Source organism: Arvicanthis niloticus, chromosome 2 (assembly GCF_011762505.2).
Source record: "Arvicanthis niloticus isolate mArvNil1 chromosome 2, mArvNil1.pat.X, whole genome shotgun sequence".
Taxonomy (NCBI): Eukaryota; Metazoa; Chordata; class Mammalia; order Rodentia; family Muridae; genus Arvicanthis; species Arvicanthis niloticus.
The window spans coordinates 118,579,249-118,596,782 of NC_047659.1; positions in this window are offsets into that span (position 1 = coordinate 118,579,249).

Here is a 17,534-nt window from a genome sequence, read left to right on the forward strand (position 1 = left end):
ATAGAAGAGGCAGATTAATAGCAAGAAGCAATTCTAGGATGAAGTCTCTAAGGGCCTTGCCTCTCAGAGCTCACTCATTGCAGACCATGCAAAAAAAAAAAAAAATGGTGGACCATTTTCAGGAAAGTCACCCACTAACATTTAGCCTTTCCTAAGTGGCTCCTGATAATATTCATGCTATATCTGTAAAGGCCTGGGATGGCCTCCCTTCTTTGGCGGCTGGGAATCTAGTATCTCAAGACTGAAGTCAAGTGTCTTAGGGTTTGTATTCCTGCACAAAACTTCATGACCAAGAAGCAAGTTGGGGAGGAAAGGGTTTATTCAGCTTACACTTCCACATTGCTATTTAGGAAGTCAGGACAGGAACTCACACAGGGCAGGAACTTGGAGGCAGGAACTGATGCAGAGGCTAAGGATGGGTGCTGCTTACTGGCCTGCTTTCCCTGGATTACTTAGTTTGATTTCGTATGGAACCCAGGACTACCAGCCCAGGAATGGCACCACCCACAATGGGCCCTCCTATTCTTGACCACTAATTGAGAAAATGCCTTACAGTTGGATCTCCTGGAGGCATTTCCTCAGGAGCCTCCTTTCTCTGTGATAACTCCAGCTTGTGTTAAGTTGATACCAAAACCAGCAAGTACATCAAGTAAAGAGTGAATGTCACCTTTTTTTCAAAAGCTTTTATGATCTTGTAAGAACTCTGGCTCACTATATCTCAGTAGGTGTTGCTTTTCATTTTGGGGCAGGCAGAATTTCTGAGGTGCCTATATCTGCTTCCTCGAACTGGACATCCCATATGTGTGTGTCTTATAGGAAAGTTTTAGTAGCTTCTCAGGACTTTCAAACCAAAAATCCAGAAAACATCAATAACAAAAAGGATCAGTAATGAGTAAAAACAAATTGCCAGGTTTTCTCTGTGAAGTGGTGACACCAGGAAACCATCTTCAAGATGTGCTATGTGTGCCTTAGTAGCCCACAGCTGGGTCTATTTTCTGTGGCATTCTAAACCATCATATGTAGATGCATACAATTTCCAAGGAGATCAGAATATCTTAAATGAATGCTAGTTCTGAATCCTAGGAGGGCTGTCTTGGGAAGGAATATGATCTTCTCATAAGTTCCAGTGAATGGATGAGTGCATGGCTCCTGGACCACATTTCAAGAGGTTCAGAGAATAGCCCTGGCTTACCTGCCTGGCTCATGTTGCCTTATCTTCTTACCACTCCACTCCATCTTTTCCATTCTTGATCCTGTTTCTGTGGGTCCTGCTAGGTCTTAGGATTAACTGTGTGGTTTCTAAGCCACTTGCCCAGGACCCTGTACTTTCTGCTTTGCATGCTTTAGAGGGCTCTCAAATAGCCCTTGCATTCCTTGTGTCTCCCATATGCTGACTTTCACAGGTTGAAGACACACTGTAGGATTCTGTGTTTTGTGTTTGTGTGTGTGTCTGTGTGTGTGTGTGGTCTATGTGGGGAATAGAGAACAGCTTTGAAGAGTTGGTTATGTGGGTTCCAGTGATTGAGCTCAGGTCATGAGGTTTGTGCAGCTGGTATGTTTACCCATTAAGACCTCTCTGGCCCAGAATCCAGGATTCTAGAACATTCAGCACCCACATCTTTGGCCCAGCTCTTCCATTGTGGCTTCTTTGTCTCAGTCTTCAGGAGTCTTTGAGTTTTGATAATTTAAAAAATGAATCCCACAGAGACTTCCAGAAAATCGGAACTAAAAAGAGGGCAAAGGCTGCATGTAGTGATGGCCAGCGGGAGTTAAACTACAAACACAAAGTTGTGAGCCCCAACTGGAGACTGCCATATATACAAGTCAACAGCCCTGGAGGCCCCATTTCTACCTCCTAACATTGCCCTCACTTCTGATTTGTAAATGGGGTATCCTCTGCCTCAGCTCTCTTCTCAGTGGAAGACTGATGCATTTAGGGATACTGTTCTTCCTTTTCTGTCCAAGGACTCAGAACTGGCATTTCCATTTCTCTGGATGTTTATTTATTTAGAAGCCAAGGTTTCAATTTACCGTTGACTCTGTGTGGACAAAGTGGATTTGAGGAAGGTTAGAAGGAAGAGAGAAGAAAAACTGTTTTCTAATATAAATATGTTCCTCTGAATGTGTTTGTTGCTGCCTATAGATTTGTACAAAAAATGGCATTTTCCAAGTGGTGGTACACATTTTAATCCCAGCACTCAGGAGGATGAGGCAGAAAGGTCAGGAGTTCAAAGCAACACTGAGCTGCATAGGAAGACTCTGTCTCAAAGAACTAAGGGAGGAGGAGTAGCTCAGTGGTTGGTTGGCTGCTGTTGGCATAAGATCAAGACCCTGAGTTCAATCTCTAGTAATGCACAAAAGGATTAAAAAGTCTTTTCCTCCCTCCAGAAGTCAGTCTCCAGAAGTCAAAAGTCCTGAGGCCTTTCTGTACATAGGCTAGTGTTTACTGTGTGGATCAGGAAGCACTACCAGACCAGTTTCTCTCTTCCTGCCAATACGATTTTCTTTTTTGAGCACTTGGGTGCTACATAACAACAGTCCCAAACCATTATTTTAAACCAACAGTTTCAAAGTGTTATGGTGCCACATTTGCTAGATAAAATATAGGTTTCATTATAATAGAAAATCCAAATTACATAGGCTTTGGCCAGCCAGGAAATTATGTCATAGTCTCAGAGTAAAACAATTTCCTATTTAGCTTTATGAGAGACCACTGTGCTGATGCTGTTTCTATGCAGGCATTAACAAGAACCATCTCCCCTGGGATTCGCTTGACCCACCCCTATGCTCCCTCAAGCCGTGTCTGGAGACTATGAAATTCCTCAAACTTTGAGACATTTAGTATCATGATGCCACAGTGGAAAATCCCAGCTCTGAAACATGTGATAGCCGTAGTCAAAATGCAGGGTCACTAATATTTGATATTAAGTTACCCTTGCGGAATGAATATTAGGGTTGTATGAGATATAAGTGAATTTCATTTTTAGACTTAGTTTCTGTTAGGTTGAAGGAAATCCCCATGCACTCCGAAAGGACAAGCCCACTGACTATGTCTAAGTTGACAGCTTGAGCTCAGCCTGGGCTGGACACTGGCAGGAAAAAACAGGATTGCCAAAGGATACTTGCAGGAACCTATGAAAAGTTTGTGTTTGCCAGGAAAAGCCACTTCCTTATCTCCCCCTCCTCTGTTGGATGAAGCATCTGGCTTCCTATCTCAGGTAGGAAAACAAAGCCAATGTTATTGTCTAGACTCCTTTGTTCCATATTTACATGCACTTACTACACATCCCAAAGCCCACAAGAGCTTCCTGGCCCTTCCCTTTTTTCCACTCCCCTGCACTAGGCTAGCTCCCAGGCTGGTACAGCTTACACCTCACTTCCTGCTCCCTTGTTAGGACAAGGTATTTTCCCCAGTTCCTCTCTATTCTCTCTCTTGTAATTCTCTGCCACTATTCTTCCTTCTTTCGCAGATAGCTCTAGTCATGTCCAGTCTGTTATTTTTTTTTTCTCTTTGCTGTGGACTCTTCCCACTGCCTCTGTATGTTCTCTCTTATTTACAACAAAAACTCCATAATTCCCCTTTAGCTATGAAGCAGCCATTTGGGTGGCTTCTGTACAGTATTCTCACTCACAGTTTCCATATCTAAGTTTTCTTTTTGCTTATAAATTTTCCAAAATCCATAACAATCTCAAATCCAAAAAAGACTTGATCCTAAGCATTGGAAATAAGTAATACTTAAGCTGTTCATAATTAAGTCTTAGGCCTTTAACGTTTGCACAGTCATGCTGCATTCTTACAGTTTGGGTGCTTTCTCAGTTCGAAATGACGAGTCATCATGCTGGCATCTGTAGACAGAACTCCTTCATTATCCGTGCTGTGCTCTGGTCCTTAGTGCCTCACCCCAGCAGATTGGCCATCTATATCATTCTACTGCCTGGATTCTACTCCTTTCTTCTTAGAGTTGAATGCACTTTCCATGTGCCTGCATCTGTTTCTTCAGGAAAGGCACTAGGAGGGTATAGATGCCCCCCTTTTTAGCTTTATTAGGAGCCACTATGCTAGTGACATTTCTTTCTATGCAGACTCACAGATCAAATACATTTCAACATGTCAAAAATTTGTTTATAGCTTTAAAACAAATCTCATTAAAAATCCTTTCCCGGGCTGGAGAGATTGCTCAGTAGTTAAGTGACCACTACATGGACTTCCAGAAGCTGGGTTCAATTCCCAGCACCTACGTCACAATTCACAACTGTCTGTAATTCCATTCCAGGGGCTCCAAAACCCTCACTCTGACATACATGCAGACAAAACACCAGTGCAGATACAATTAAAAATAAGTAAATAATTTAAAAATCTTTTCCTTCTGTATTTTGTCTAAATACTTCTTTTTATTTACTTTTTAAAAAAAGTTTCATACAATACATTTTGATTATTTCTGTCTCACAACTCCTCACAGATTCTCCCTGCCTCCCTACCAACCTAACTTCATATTCTTTCTCTCTTTTAATAAAAACCTACGAACACACACACACACACACACACACACACACACACACACACACACACCATGGAGTATGTTTGAGGTTGCTCAACTACTCTTAAGCACAGGGCTTGTCTTAGAATGTGGTTGATAGACCTAGTGCCATTACATTGAACAACAGCTAATTTCCTTCTTCTCGCAACTATCAATTGAAAATAGCTTTTCAGCTGGGATTGAGATTTTTGTGCCTAATTCTTCTTCTCCATGTTAGAATATGCTCTGGCTTGAGCTTATGCAGGTCCTGTGCATGTTGTCATAGCGTCTGTCAGTTCCTAAGTGCATCAGTCCTATTGTGTCTGGAAAACACTGCTTTCTTGGAGTCATCTGTCACCTCTAGCTCTTACAATCTTTTTGTTTCTTCTTCTGCATAGCTCTGTGAGCCATGATGGGGGATGTGAGATAAAGACATTCCATTTTGGAATGAGTCCAGTTGTGAGTTTCTGTGTTAATTACTATATACTGCAAGAAGCTTCTCTGGTGAGATGAGCCATGCACCAATCTCTGGATATAACAATGTCATTAGGAGTTATTTTTATTGTTGTGTGTATTCGTGCAAACATTCGTGCATTGTATGTCTGTGTGTGTGTTCAACTTGAAGTCTGAATGTATGTGTTGTGAAGGTGACATCTGTTGGAGATGGATGCTCACCTCCCCCCCCGCCCCCCCAGATGCACAGCTTACTTTTCTGGTACTGTTTAGGAAGTAGCTGGTTTTTGTTACTTTCTGAGCCTGCTGCAGTTTGAATTTGGCTTGTCCCTGACAAAGCACATGCTGAAACTTCATCTCCATTCTGAGAATTAAGAGATAGAATTTAGGCAAACAGTATAGTGTAGCCATCCAGCGGCCACGGACAAACTGGGTTAACTTGAAAGGAGGCCTGGAAATGAAAAAGAGACAGAAAGGCAAGAGAAACATGGAGCCAAGACAAAGTTCTCTGATCAAGCCTCAAAGTTTAATATTCAGCTCTTGGATACATAGGGAAAGCCCCACCTAACCCATCCTTTGTTTCAGATGGATTATTAGATTATGTCATAGGTCAAGGTCAGCGGGCAGTTTGTTCTAAGCTCCTTTAGGAATTTGCACATGCAGCCAGGGTGAGTGACTCCACCTAGGTCACAATTTCCGGCCTGGGCCTGCTCAAGGCTGGGAAAGGGCACAAGGGCACAATGTAGGTCAGTGGTAGGTGATTTGACTAACTAAGAAGAAGTCCTAGATGAAATGGGAGGGAGGGATGGAGGGAGGGAGGGAGGGAGGGAGGGAGAGAGAGAGAGAGAGAGAGAGAGAGAGAGAGAGAGAGAGAACATGGGTGGGACTAAGCATTCATGTGACTGGTCAGTGGATCACCTTGAGAGTGATCTGCTGTGCAAGCCACTTTGCTTGCCTGCTTTCTGGAGCACATCTATCTTACCATATGTACTGCTTTAAGCCATCAGTAGATGCTATCCGCTTGACCTTGGACCAGAACTGCAGAGTGAAATAAACCTTGGGTTTACAACATACTCTGTCTGTGGTACTATTATTATCAAAAGAATTTGAAAAGGCCAAATTCTACCAGGGTTCCTAAAAGCACGTTGGCTGCTTCACTGATAGAATGAAGAAACTTATATTTTGATCTTGGTTCAAAAAGAGAAATGCCAGAATGTATTCAGGCCTGGGGTGACTTGTGAGCAGAGCCTGCCCCCTGACTCCCAGCCATAGCCTTTCATGGATGGATCTCTGTGCCATGTCCTGTCTTTGAAGTTTGAGTTTGGATCCCAGCTTTTAGGAAGTGTGTCGTGTATTTGTTATTGGAATTGATGCTGATGGAATTATCAGGTTCCCAAATTGGCAAGTTTCGGCCTCAGTCTTCCATTATTTGGAAACACAACTTTGTGTTGGTTCATTTTCTGTTGCTACAACAAAATATACAAGGGTAGGAAACACAGCTTTGGAGGCTCAAGAACATGGTATCAGCTTTCTGTTCACTTCTAGCAGGACCTTCCACAGCCACACACTGACTGAACATCTGAGTGGTTGAATGAAGAGGGAGAGTCAGAATGGTGGGCGGGGTTGTCTCTTTTCTAACAGCCCCCTTTGTGGTAATCAACCCATCAGAGTTTTCCTCACTAAAACTCCTCCATTTCTCTGTGATAGTCGAGCCCCATGAACTAATCACCTGATATAATTGCCACTATTGCCCAATATTTGTAAACCAATCTCAACATGAATCTTGGTGGAGACAATGTATCCACATGACAGCACATGAAGTTTAGTCCTTTGCCCTTTTCTGAACCTCAGTTTTATTTTTTCAAGGCATTTGTCTTCCAAGGCAGAGTTGAAATTACAGCCAACCATGTACTCTGGCCAGTGGAGTGAGATATTGGCGTGCCTCTTACAGAGCAGATAGGAATGTGGACCTGGGAACTGGTGAGAGGGATTTGTGTTGACTGTGAAGAAAACTATTTTTTCCCTGGACCCATCTGTAGAGGCTGGAGTTTTTAAGTGACACTTATGGTCAATATATTGCAATTTGTAGAGGCCATAGCAGGAGGCAGCGGAGGCAGTGGATTCACTGGAGTTAGATGCACTGGGGTTGTAGTCTCACTCCTCTCTCTTGTATCTTTTACTTTATGTTAACTTCAGTTTCCACTGCCACAAAAGTAGAATTCCTTGGCATTTATCCCAGGGAATTGTTTTAAAAATAAAGGTGATTTGGTGAGCATGATACTAACAGAATACCCATCAGGACAGACACCCCATAAGCATCTGTAGTGCTTATCCCCATAGTTGATTATTGGGAAATGGTGTCAAGCATGGTTATAATAATGATCATCAGGTTGGTGGCAAATGAGATGATCATGACTCCAAAGTATCTAAGCTGCAAGATGGCTGTGCAGAAAGGTGCAGAAGTCTGGAGTTTTTATGATTCAGCTGGCATTGGTTTCCCAGAATGCTGTGGGTGCAAGTTCAGAAATAGAATTATACATAGTCATATGGCTTTGACTTCAGATTTTTGGTCTAGTTCAGGTTGATGTCAGAGCTCAAGAAAACAACTTTTGGATAATTAAACCTTACCTGTATTATTGAAAAGATCTCTGTTGGTCACCTCACTGCTGTGACAAAATACACAGACATGCCTTAGAAAGAGGGAAGACTTGTTTGGCTCACAGTTTCAGAATTTTCAGTCACTGGCTTCTTGGTTCTGCAGTTTTCATTGGTGAGGCAAAATATTTTGGCTGAGGGTGCTGGGGTAAAAGCAAAAAAAGCAAAAGGAAAAAAGCAAAAGAGACTGGGAGCAGGAGAGAGAGAGAGAGAGAGAGAGAGAGAGAGAGAGAGAGAGAGAGGGGTTTGTTGAAAAGTTTGCATATTGAAAAGTTCTCAGCCTTTGCTTAAGCCTTTTTCCTCTCCTGCGTCATGGTTTGATGCCAAATTTAAACACTGTGTGATCTTTCACAGGACCTTGTAACTGTTGGCCAATAAAACATGCCCACCCTCATGTCTTCTATCCAGTGTCAGAATGGGTTCTGAGCTCTTTATTAGAAACAAATTTAGTTTCATTTGAAATTAAGGCACCAGCAAAGATGAGACCCTTAAAGCTTTCCTTCCTGGCCACTCCACTGGCCCTTACAATGATGCTCTGTCCTGAAAGTTTTGCAGAGTTGCTTTTGCGATATTCCTGCCCCAAACCACAATATGTCCACAGTACACACTGTTCTCAAGATTTTCTTTCTGATGTTTTTGGGCAGTATTTACTGCTTCTAGTTCTAAAACATTCTATTTAAACTTGGCCAAGGTAACCATTGTGGTCTTTTCCCCTTTCTTAATGGCTCTACAGGCTTGGACAATCGCTACTTTCTCCTGGAAATGATTTCGTTCAGAGCTCTTTTTGGATCTGTTGAAGCAGTTTCCATTAACGCAGCCAATTTCCACTTCTTTGGCTAGTGTTATTTAGAGACTGACCTCAAGTGTCCAGCAATGGCACTTGTTTTGGAAACATCAGACAGTCAACCCATGGGGCTTACACTTCCTTTTGAGTGACTGCAACACAGATTCTGTCTGTTTTCTACCTTCTTTGCTATTCTATGCACATCAGCTGTTCTTTTTGTTTTTGGTTCATTTCTTTTTATTTTTAAAAATTGTTTTATTTATTTATATTCCAAATGTTGCTCCCCTTCTCAGTCTCCCCTCCCAAAAATTTTCCCCCGTCACCCCTTCTCTTTTGCCTCTGAGAAGGTGCTCCCCCATCCCCACTCCCCCTCAAGCTCACCCCCACATCTCCCCCTCCAGTATCCCCCTTCCCTGGGGCATCAAGTCTCTACAAGATTAGTGATATCCTCTCTCAATGAGGCCAGAAAAGGATATCCTATGCTATGTATGTGCCAGGGAACACAGACCAGCCTATTTATGCACTTTTATTGGTGGCTTAGTCTCTGGGAGCTCAGATGGGTCCAGGTTGTTCAAAACTCAAGTCCCAGTGGATCAAGGACCTCAACATAAAATCAGATACACTGAATCTAATAGAAGAGAAAGTGGGAAAGAACCTCTACTGCCTTGGCACAGGGGAAACTTTCTGGAACAGAATATCAATGGCTCAGTCTCTAAGATCCACAACTGACAAATGGAACTTCACGAAACTGAAAAGCTTCGGTAAGGAAAAGAATACTACGAATAGTACAAAATGGCAGTCTGCAGGTTGGGAAAAGATTTTTTTTACATCAGCTATTCTTATCCGGGCTAACATCTTTCTCAAGTGCCATTACAGAACGGATGAATTCTGGTCAAAAGTTTAGATTGAAACCTATTTCTCCAATGCCACAGACAGTGGTTCCAATGAAGAGATTTTAATGCTAGAGCTGAACAGACTTGGTCTCAAATCAGCAGCCATGTTTGTGGTGAGTTAAGGCCAATGATCTGGATAAGGTGTAAGGAAAGGTCCCAAAAAAATGACAAGAAGCTAACCTGCCTCTTGATGTTTGGGTCAGCAGCTTAGAGCAGGTGAAGAGTTTTCCTTTTATCTTAATCTTGCCTGCATTTTCTAAGTTACACACTTACTACTTTATCAAAAATAAAATAATACTTCACTGCTTTTTTTTTGGATCCAAAGAGTAGCTGTTGGGTCCCCCCCCCACCCCCCCCCACCCCGCACAAATGATTTAAGTTGAGGGCTAGGACAGGAAAATGGGTGGATGTTAGAGGCTTCTTGGAAATGCTTCACCTTGGACATCCAGGTTGAGAGCAGAACAGTCTGTAGGACTTTAGGATTCCTGGGCTAAATGACCTGAGATAACTGTGCCAAATGCTTCATTCACTACAGTGCACCTCAAGTTAAAGACCTGAGTCTTAATAGTTTGTCAGGAGCCAACAAGCCAATAACTAGCAGGTGATCTTCTTGAGATGATGGCACCTTTGGTTAAAAATCTACAACAGAGCTCCAATAGGCAAGGTCCAGCAAAAGATCATTTTAGGAAAGATTCCTGCTATTAATATGCTTTTCTTGTCATTACTACATATGTAACAATCACTAGGAATTAGCCCACCCGTTTGAGAAGATTTCTGCAGAACTATGAAGATGTACTGTCTTGTAGTGATGCTATATAGACAAGTAGATGGTTTCTTTATCCTTAATGATGACCCTGTAAGAATTCTTAAAGTTATAGTAATTATGAAGCTCTTTTTAATAACACTATTAAGTCCTTTCTGATAGTAAAAAGTGCAATAAAAACTCTCACAGTCTTTAGTGTCACTTCTGTGATAGTTAACAGACATTCTATTGTGCAGAGCACATTTCAAAAGGTTTTAAAACCATTAACCAAAGATTAAAAAGGGAACTAATGATTATTATAGGTGCTAGGACAGAGATAAAATATTGACTGGGTTTATCTATGCAAAATTTTCATTTATAGCCTAGTTATGGTTTTTAACTTTCCATAAACTTGTGGATCACAGATGATGAATGTTTTGCCAGATAATCACCACTAATGGATATGAATATAAACATCCACTGTTGTAAACTTCTTACTCGATTTATGATTTGAATTTATGTGTAAACTTGTGATGAACTTTTTTACAATGTGATTTTGGCCTGCACTAAGCATATGTTCATTGAATCACAGACTCACAAGCTAGAAGTTTTCGGAGGGACCATCAACACAGTGGTCACCAAAGGCCAGCCTAGAGATAGTGCATGGCTTGCTGCACCACAACCATGGGAGGAATCCAGGTTAAAACTCAGGTATCCAGGATTTTTGTTATGGTTATCAGGAGGGTAATATTAAGAGTTTGAGCACACTCCTTGGCTAGGATTTTGATTTACTCTAAAATTGAGTAAATCAAAGAGCCAGATAAGGAGTTTATCTATTTGATCCAAACAATCTGTTGGTTACTTTTGGCAATGAAGCTCCAACCATACCTGATAAATTTATCTGTGGGAGATAAATATATAAGTGTGGGGATCAAAAGAAGGCAAAACTAGACTCTCTTTCAACCTCGTATTGATTGCACAATCTGCTTCATAAAAATAAAGGTCCTGTACATATATGAGGGAATTTTAATCCTTAGCAATTTTCAAATGCATTCTGTAGACAAGTATCACTTAATATACAGAATGTGTGTGTGTGTGTGTGTGTGTGATATGTATGCACATGATCCTGTGGGTGTTTGTATGTACGTAGCTCACATGCACATGTGTGAATGGCAGATAGAGCTAGAGGTTGACATGGAATGTTTCCGTGATTGCTTTCCATCGTATTCTTTGGAAACAGGGTCTTTCAGTGAACCTGGAGCTCACCACTTGAGCCAGATTCATTTGCCAATGAGTGCCATGGTTCCTGTTGACTTTTCCTCACCTCTAGCACTGGGGTTACAGACATGAACCAATTATTCTGGCTTTTATATTGGAGCTAGAAAGCAACACTCATGTCTTCATGTTTCAGTAGGCACTTTACTGACTGAGCCATCTCACAGCCCAGTTTTTCATATTCATCAACACACAGACCTCAATATATTTGCTTATTTACACCATAAAAAGATATCAAAGTATATTGACTTCAACTTGTGCCTATTAATTGATGTTTTAACAGTCCAGAAGCCAGTGTTGGTAAGACTTAGTGAGTTACAAAAAAAAGTGAAGGGCATGCTGGAGGTATAGGAACAAGTTCAGGGTGTAGAGGGACAAGTTTAGGGTGCCTAAGAATAGTGAGGGAGAAGTTAAGGGTCTAAACAGACAAGATATATTGGTAATATATGAAATTATCAAAGGATAAATAAGATGTTCTACTAAAACCTGATCTCTTACTATTTTATTTAGAAATGATCAAGACAGATAATAAGTATTTATGAACTTTAACACAATATAACATTAAAGTTTCATAGTACTGAATAAAATTTTTTTGAGATATTGTCTCTCTATGACTCTCTGGCTGGACTAGAAATTGCTATATAGACCAGGTTGGTCTTGAATTCAGAGATCCACCTGTCTCTGTTGTTGGGATCACAGGCATATGTCACCATACCTCCTCCCCACAAAGATGATGAAACAATGAATAGTTCATTTATAAATGTTTTTCCATGTATATTTACCAATTTACCTTTTATTAACAATTACATCTAAATTGCTCATGAAAATTTTACATTAATGGTGTTTGAATTTAAGATGTATAATTTGGGTTCATCTGGAAACACAAGAGTCAGAAAGCAACAACACTGTCACCACTACTCCCCTTCCTCCAACACACACACACACACACACACACACACACACACACACACACACACAGGACCAAGGACATTTGGGACAGGAAGAAGAAAGAACAGGGGAAGGAGAATAAGAGATAGTTCCTTGTGCAAGACTGCATATTCCAAGGAAAATGATCCAGGGTAATAAGACTCTCACTTAAGCACCTAAGAGAAGTTCTCTCACAGAGATGCCACCCTTGGTTCTCAAGTTGCAGCTTGCATTCACGAGAGCACTGTCCTGTTTAATTTTGTGGGTAGTAAGTTACAACTAAAGGAGATCTGAGAAGGAGTGATTCTCCCATATAACACTTGGCCCATCCACTTGTTTTTCCTCTTCCAAAAATAGAGCTGCTGTGCTGTGACTTGTCCCCAGCACCACGGAGGGAAGACTGGTTTTCATCCTTCAGCAGCTGGGTGAGGCCCAGTGAGGAATGTTTCCCCAGAGAGATGTGAGCAGAGCAAGTGGGTCAGTGAGGCTCTCAGCACCCAGTATTTGCCCTGATGTCATCAGGAAGAGAATTTGTTCTCTTCTCAGTAGCACTGCAGAGCAGTAGCCAGGAGGGCAACTGGAAGAGCCCATGTTTGGAACATGCTGTTCTTAAGAATCATATTTCCTTGGAAAATGAAGCAGAAGCAGTAGTGTTTTGGAATATGTCCAGATTAGCTTTAAAAAAAATTAAATAGAAAAAATAAAAACTGAAAGTAAACAGCCCTGCTCTGAGAGTTAACTTTCATGGTTCAGCTTGGTTTGACTGTGGTGCCTGGGCTTTCCTTCCCTAGGTGTTGCTGTGGAGGACATGGGGGATGTAGTTAATAGGCACACTCAGTCGTTTTAAACAAGTAGAGTGGCCTTGATAATATGCAGGACCATGTCCAATTAACCAATAGCCTTAAGAGCAAACACTGGACCTCCCAAGGAAGAGAAGGCCTTTGGCCTTAAGCTGTAACATACAAATCCCATTCCCTCATGAACTGACTCTTGGAAACCAGCATTTCTCTTTCCCAAAGCATGGGATGGAAGCTCCACTCTTCCTTTACCTTTTGTGTTATAACAGGGTGTAAAACTCTGTTGGGCATGGTGACGGATGTTCATAATTGTGGCCTTCAGTATGCTAAGGAAGGAGAGTCATGGGTTTGAGGACAGGAAACTTAGTGAGACTCCAAAGAGTTCTCTGGTTTCCTCACTTAACACATCACAGGACTCCCATTGTAGAAACTATCCTGCTCTACTCTCTCAGAGCAGCAGATGAAGAGAGAGGCCAAGAGTCTAGACAAACCTTTTCCCTTTGTTGGGTTCTTCATTTGGTCTATTACCATAATAGCGATACCTCAGATTCCTCTTTCCCAGTTGCATTTCTCCACATATGTTGGCTAGTTTTTATGCCAACTTAATACAGGCTAGAATCATTTTGGAAGAGGGAACTTCAATTGGGAAAATACCTCCACCAGATTGCCCTGTGGCCAAACCTGAGGCACATTTACTTGCTTAAGGACTATGGTGGTTTGAATGAAAATGGCCCCCAAAGGCTCATAGAGATGGTACTATTAAAAGGATCAGGACTTGTGGCCTTGTTGGAGGAAGTGTGTCACTGAGGATGGGCTTTGTGGATTCAAAGGCCCAAACCAGGTCCAGAGGCTTTTTCTCTTCCTGTGAATCTGGGTATAGAACCCCGAGCTTCTCCAGCACCATGTCTCCCCGAGGGCTGCTATGATGATAACGGACTAAATCTCTGAAAGTGTAAACAAGCCCAATTAAATGTTTGTTTGTTTGTTTATATACATGAGTTGCCGTGGTCATGGGATCTCTTCACAGCAACAGAACATTGACTAAGATGATGATTGATATGATTAAGCAAGCACATCTCTCTAGGTGGGTAGTCCTGGATGGTATAAGAAAGCAAGCTGAACAAATCACGAGGAGCATGCCAATAAACAGAACTCCTCCAGGGCCTCTGCGTCAGACCCTGTCTCTAGGTTCCTGCATTGAGTTGCTGCTCTGATTCCCTTTGGATGATGGAGTACACACTATAAGCTGAAATAAGACCTTTCATCCTTAATCTGCTATGGTCATGATGCTTTATCACAGAAATAGGAAACTTAACTGACTATAGGTGACTGTGTATATGCAATGAATCTTCAAAAATGTTCTCCAAAAGAGGGCCCTAGCCTTTCCACCTGTGGGAAGTGGGGCTGGAGATGGAAGAATGGAAAGGGTATGGGAGCTCATGTTCTTTTCCCAGACCCAACCCATGCACATTTTCCCTGTCCACTTTGTATAAGCATAAATGACTTTTTAAATTGTCTTTTGGTATATTGCTGTTCACAAATACTGCTTTCTCTTTTTTTCCAAATCAAAGATTTGAGCTAACTATACATTGAGCAAATCTACAGGTGTCACTTTTGCAGAGTGATCCCTTCCTGGCTTTGTGCCACATTCTTATAATTTTCATAGTATTTCTAACTTTTGCATTAGTTATGGTGCTCTGTGATCTAGGGTTATAACCTACAGATGGTACTGCTGTAATTGTTTTGATGTTTTAATTGTCAACTCGACACGATGAAGAATTACCTGGATAGGGAGTCTCAATGAGGGACTGCCTAAATCAGGTTGTTTCATAATATTCTGTCACAACTGAAATAAGACTAGTACAGTACCATGTGGTGTTGTGATTTTGTGTATATGTGTACTAGGGTTGAGCTTGGGCCATGTACATGCTGTAAAAAAATTCTACCACTCAGCTATGTCTCCAGCCATTTCTAAGTTTTTATTTTGAGGGAGGTTCTCACTGAGCTGTCTAGGCTAGACTTAAACTTGGACTCCTCCAACTTAAACTTCTCAAATAGCTGAAACTACAGTTTTGTGGCATCAGATCCAGCTTGATAATGTCAACACAGCTCCACAGGTTGATTCCTTCTTAGTCTTGCTAGACCTCCTTAGGTCTCCTTTATCTCTCTGGGAAATGATATTGAAAATAGGCCAATGTGTCATCCCACAATGGATTCTAAAGTTCAAGTGGGAAAGCAGCCTTAATTAATCACTTTTAAACACCGAGCCATCACTCCAGCCCTGGGTTGTTTCCCCTTATTTCTGTTATTATAAATAGCATAGCTAGAAGAAGGCTTGTACAAGTTTGAGAGTACAGTCATTTTATGTCATTTATCTTGGATACATAAACAGCTGTAGAATTGTTAGGCTTTTGGGATGCTTTGAGGTTAACCAAGCAGTTTTCCAAATCATTTTCACCAACCTCACCAGCTGGGTTGGGGTTCCTGTTTGTTAATTTCTCTTTTTTTGATGATAGCAGAAGTACAAAGTGGGAACAGATGCTTTTAACTTACCGTATCCTCAGATTTATGGTAAGTTTTTATGCATGTGTTAATGTTTTGCGTATCTTCTTTAGAGATATGTCCATTGAGGCTTTTTACAATTTTACTTGGGTTGTGTTTTTTTTTTTTAATAACTTTCTTAACTTAAAAATGAGATTGTCTTCATTTTCTAATGGTAACATCTTTTTAAAAGGTAACATCTTACTTTTTAAACACTCTTTATGTATTCTGGATATGAATTGTGTATCAGGTGTATGAACTGAATGTGTATGTGTGTGTGTAGGCTGCCTTTTCACTTTTTGAATTTAATTGAACTGTTATGGATCACTGGAGAGTTTTAAGAATACAACTTGGGCAAGGTGCCAGCCCAGGACAGTCACTGAGATACACAAGAGATATTCAAAACTAGGATAAGGATGGGCTTCCTTGACTGCTGAGTCAAGTCAAAGCTCTAGACACAAGGACAGGGGAAGCCAGGAGTGTGGATCTGCTCAGGACAGACTGTCATTATAAGGTGGGGCCTTGGTGACTCTAAGACAGCCTCTTTAGAGTTGTTGATGCCACTGCCATGATTAGTATGACAGTCCCAGAAGCACGGGGTAATGGGAACACATTCACCAGCATCACTGTCTGCCAGTGTCAATAGTGTGGCAAGTTCTCTTAGTGGCCTGGATTTCAGACAAATGCTACTGTTCAGGATCAAAGGACTCTTAAAAAGACAGATGTTGTTCTAGAGAGCTCTGTGATCTGAGTGTATTTCTGGGAGTAGAAAAATCTGGAATATGCTAGAATTTTCTACTGAGGAACCAGTGAACGTCTTAAAGGAGGTAGAGGGAAAGAAGGCAATGGAAAAATGAAATATACTGAGGGAAAGTGAATCAGTGAGAAAATAAGGTAAAAAAACATGGTAGACTATAGTAAAATGGCAACAACCTTCAGATGTGAACTCAATGGCATTTGAAAGAAAGCATGGTGTGTGTGTGTTTGTGGCATGATTATGTTGTCTGTGTGTGGTGTGTGTGTGTGGTTTGTATGTATGAGTGTTTTTGTCTGTGTTGTGGGGGGGGAATGGGTGTGTGTGTGTGTGTGTGTGTGTGTGTGTGTGTGTTTGGGATTTTTAGTTTTTTTTATTTGTTTTCATGTTTGGGTATTTTTTTTATTTCTTCTTTTAAGAGGTAAAGACTATAAAATTGGTGAAGTTTGTAAGGCTTGGGAGATATGGAGGTGAGGGAAGGAAAAGAATATGAGCAAAATGTATTGTGTAAAAAGTTCTAAAAATAAAAATTAAAAAACCAAAAAAATTAAAAATATTTTGAAAAAATAGGTCATTGAAGCAAATTCTATGAACATTTTGACTGGATTAATATGTACTTTATAATAAAGGTCACATATTATACTGAACAATATATATAGTATAAAATGTCTAGATAACAATAATTAATTCTCATAAACCCCAAGAGGAACTATTACAGTTCCTACTTATAGAATGAGATGAGTATAGGAGGTGACTCAGGTCACAGAGCTGGGGCACTCATGTCCAAGAAGGCAGCTTCCAGATGTGCTGAGCTTCACCCTTTAGTCAACAGATAGACAGACACACGAGAGAGAGAGAGAGAGAGAGAGAGAGAGAGAGAGAGAGAGAGAGCCCTAGATATTATTGCTGTGTAATGACTTGCCTTCACACTCATAACATTTCAACCTGCTTATTATGTTGTGGACCAAGTATCAGAAAGGTCCAGCTGGATAAGGCTTGTGGGTGTCACCACATGGCCCCATGGCTTGGGGGGAGATGGACTTACCTTCAGAGGAGCCTTGCTTCCCCTAGGTTGGGTCCAGGAGAGCTTAGTGGAAGCTTTGCACCTTTCTTGGTTTTGCCATGAAGATCACTTTCTCCGTGAGCTATTAAGTCTCACACCATCCAGAATCAATAAGAGACAGAAGACCCCACAC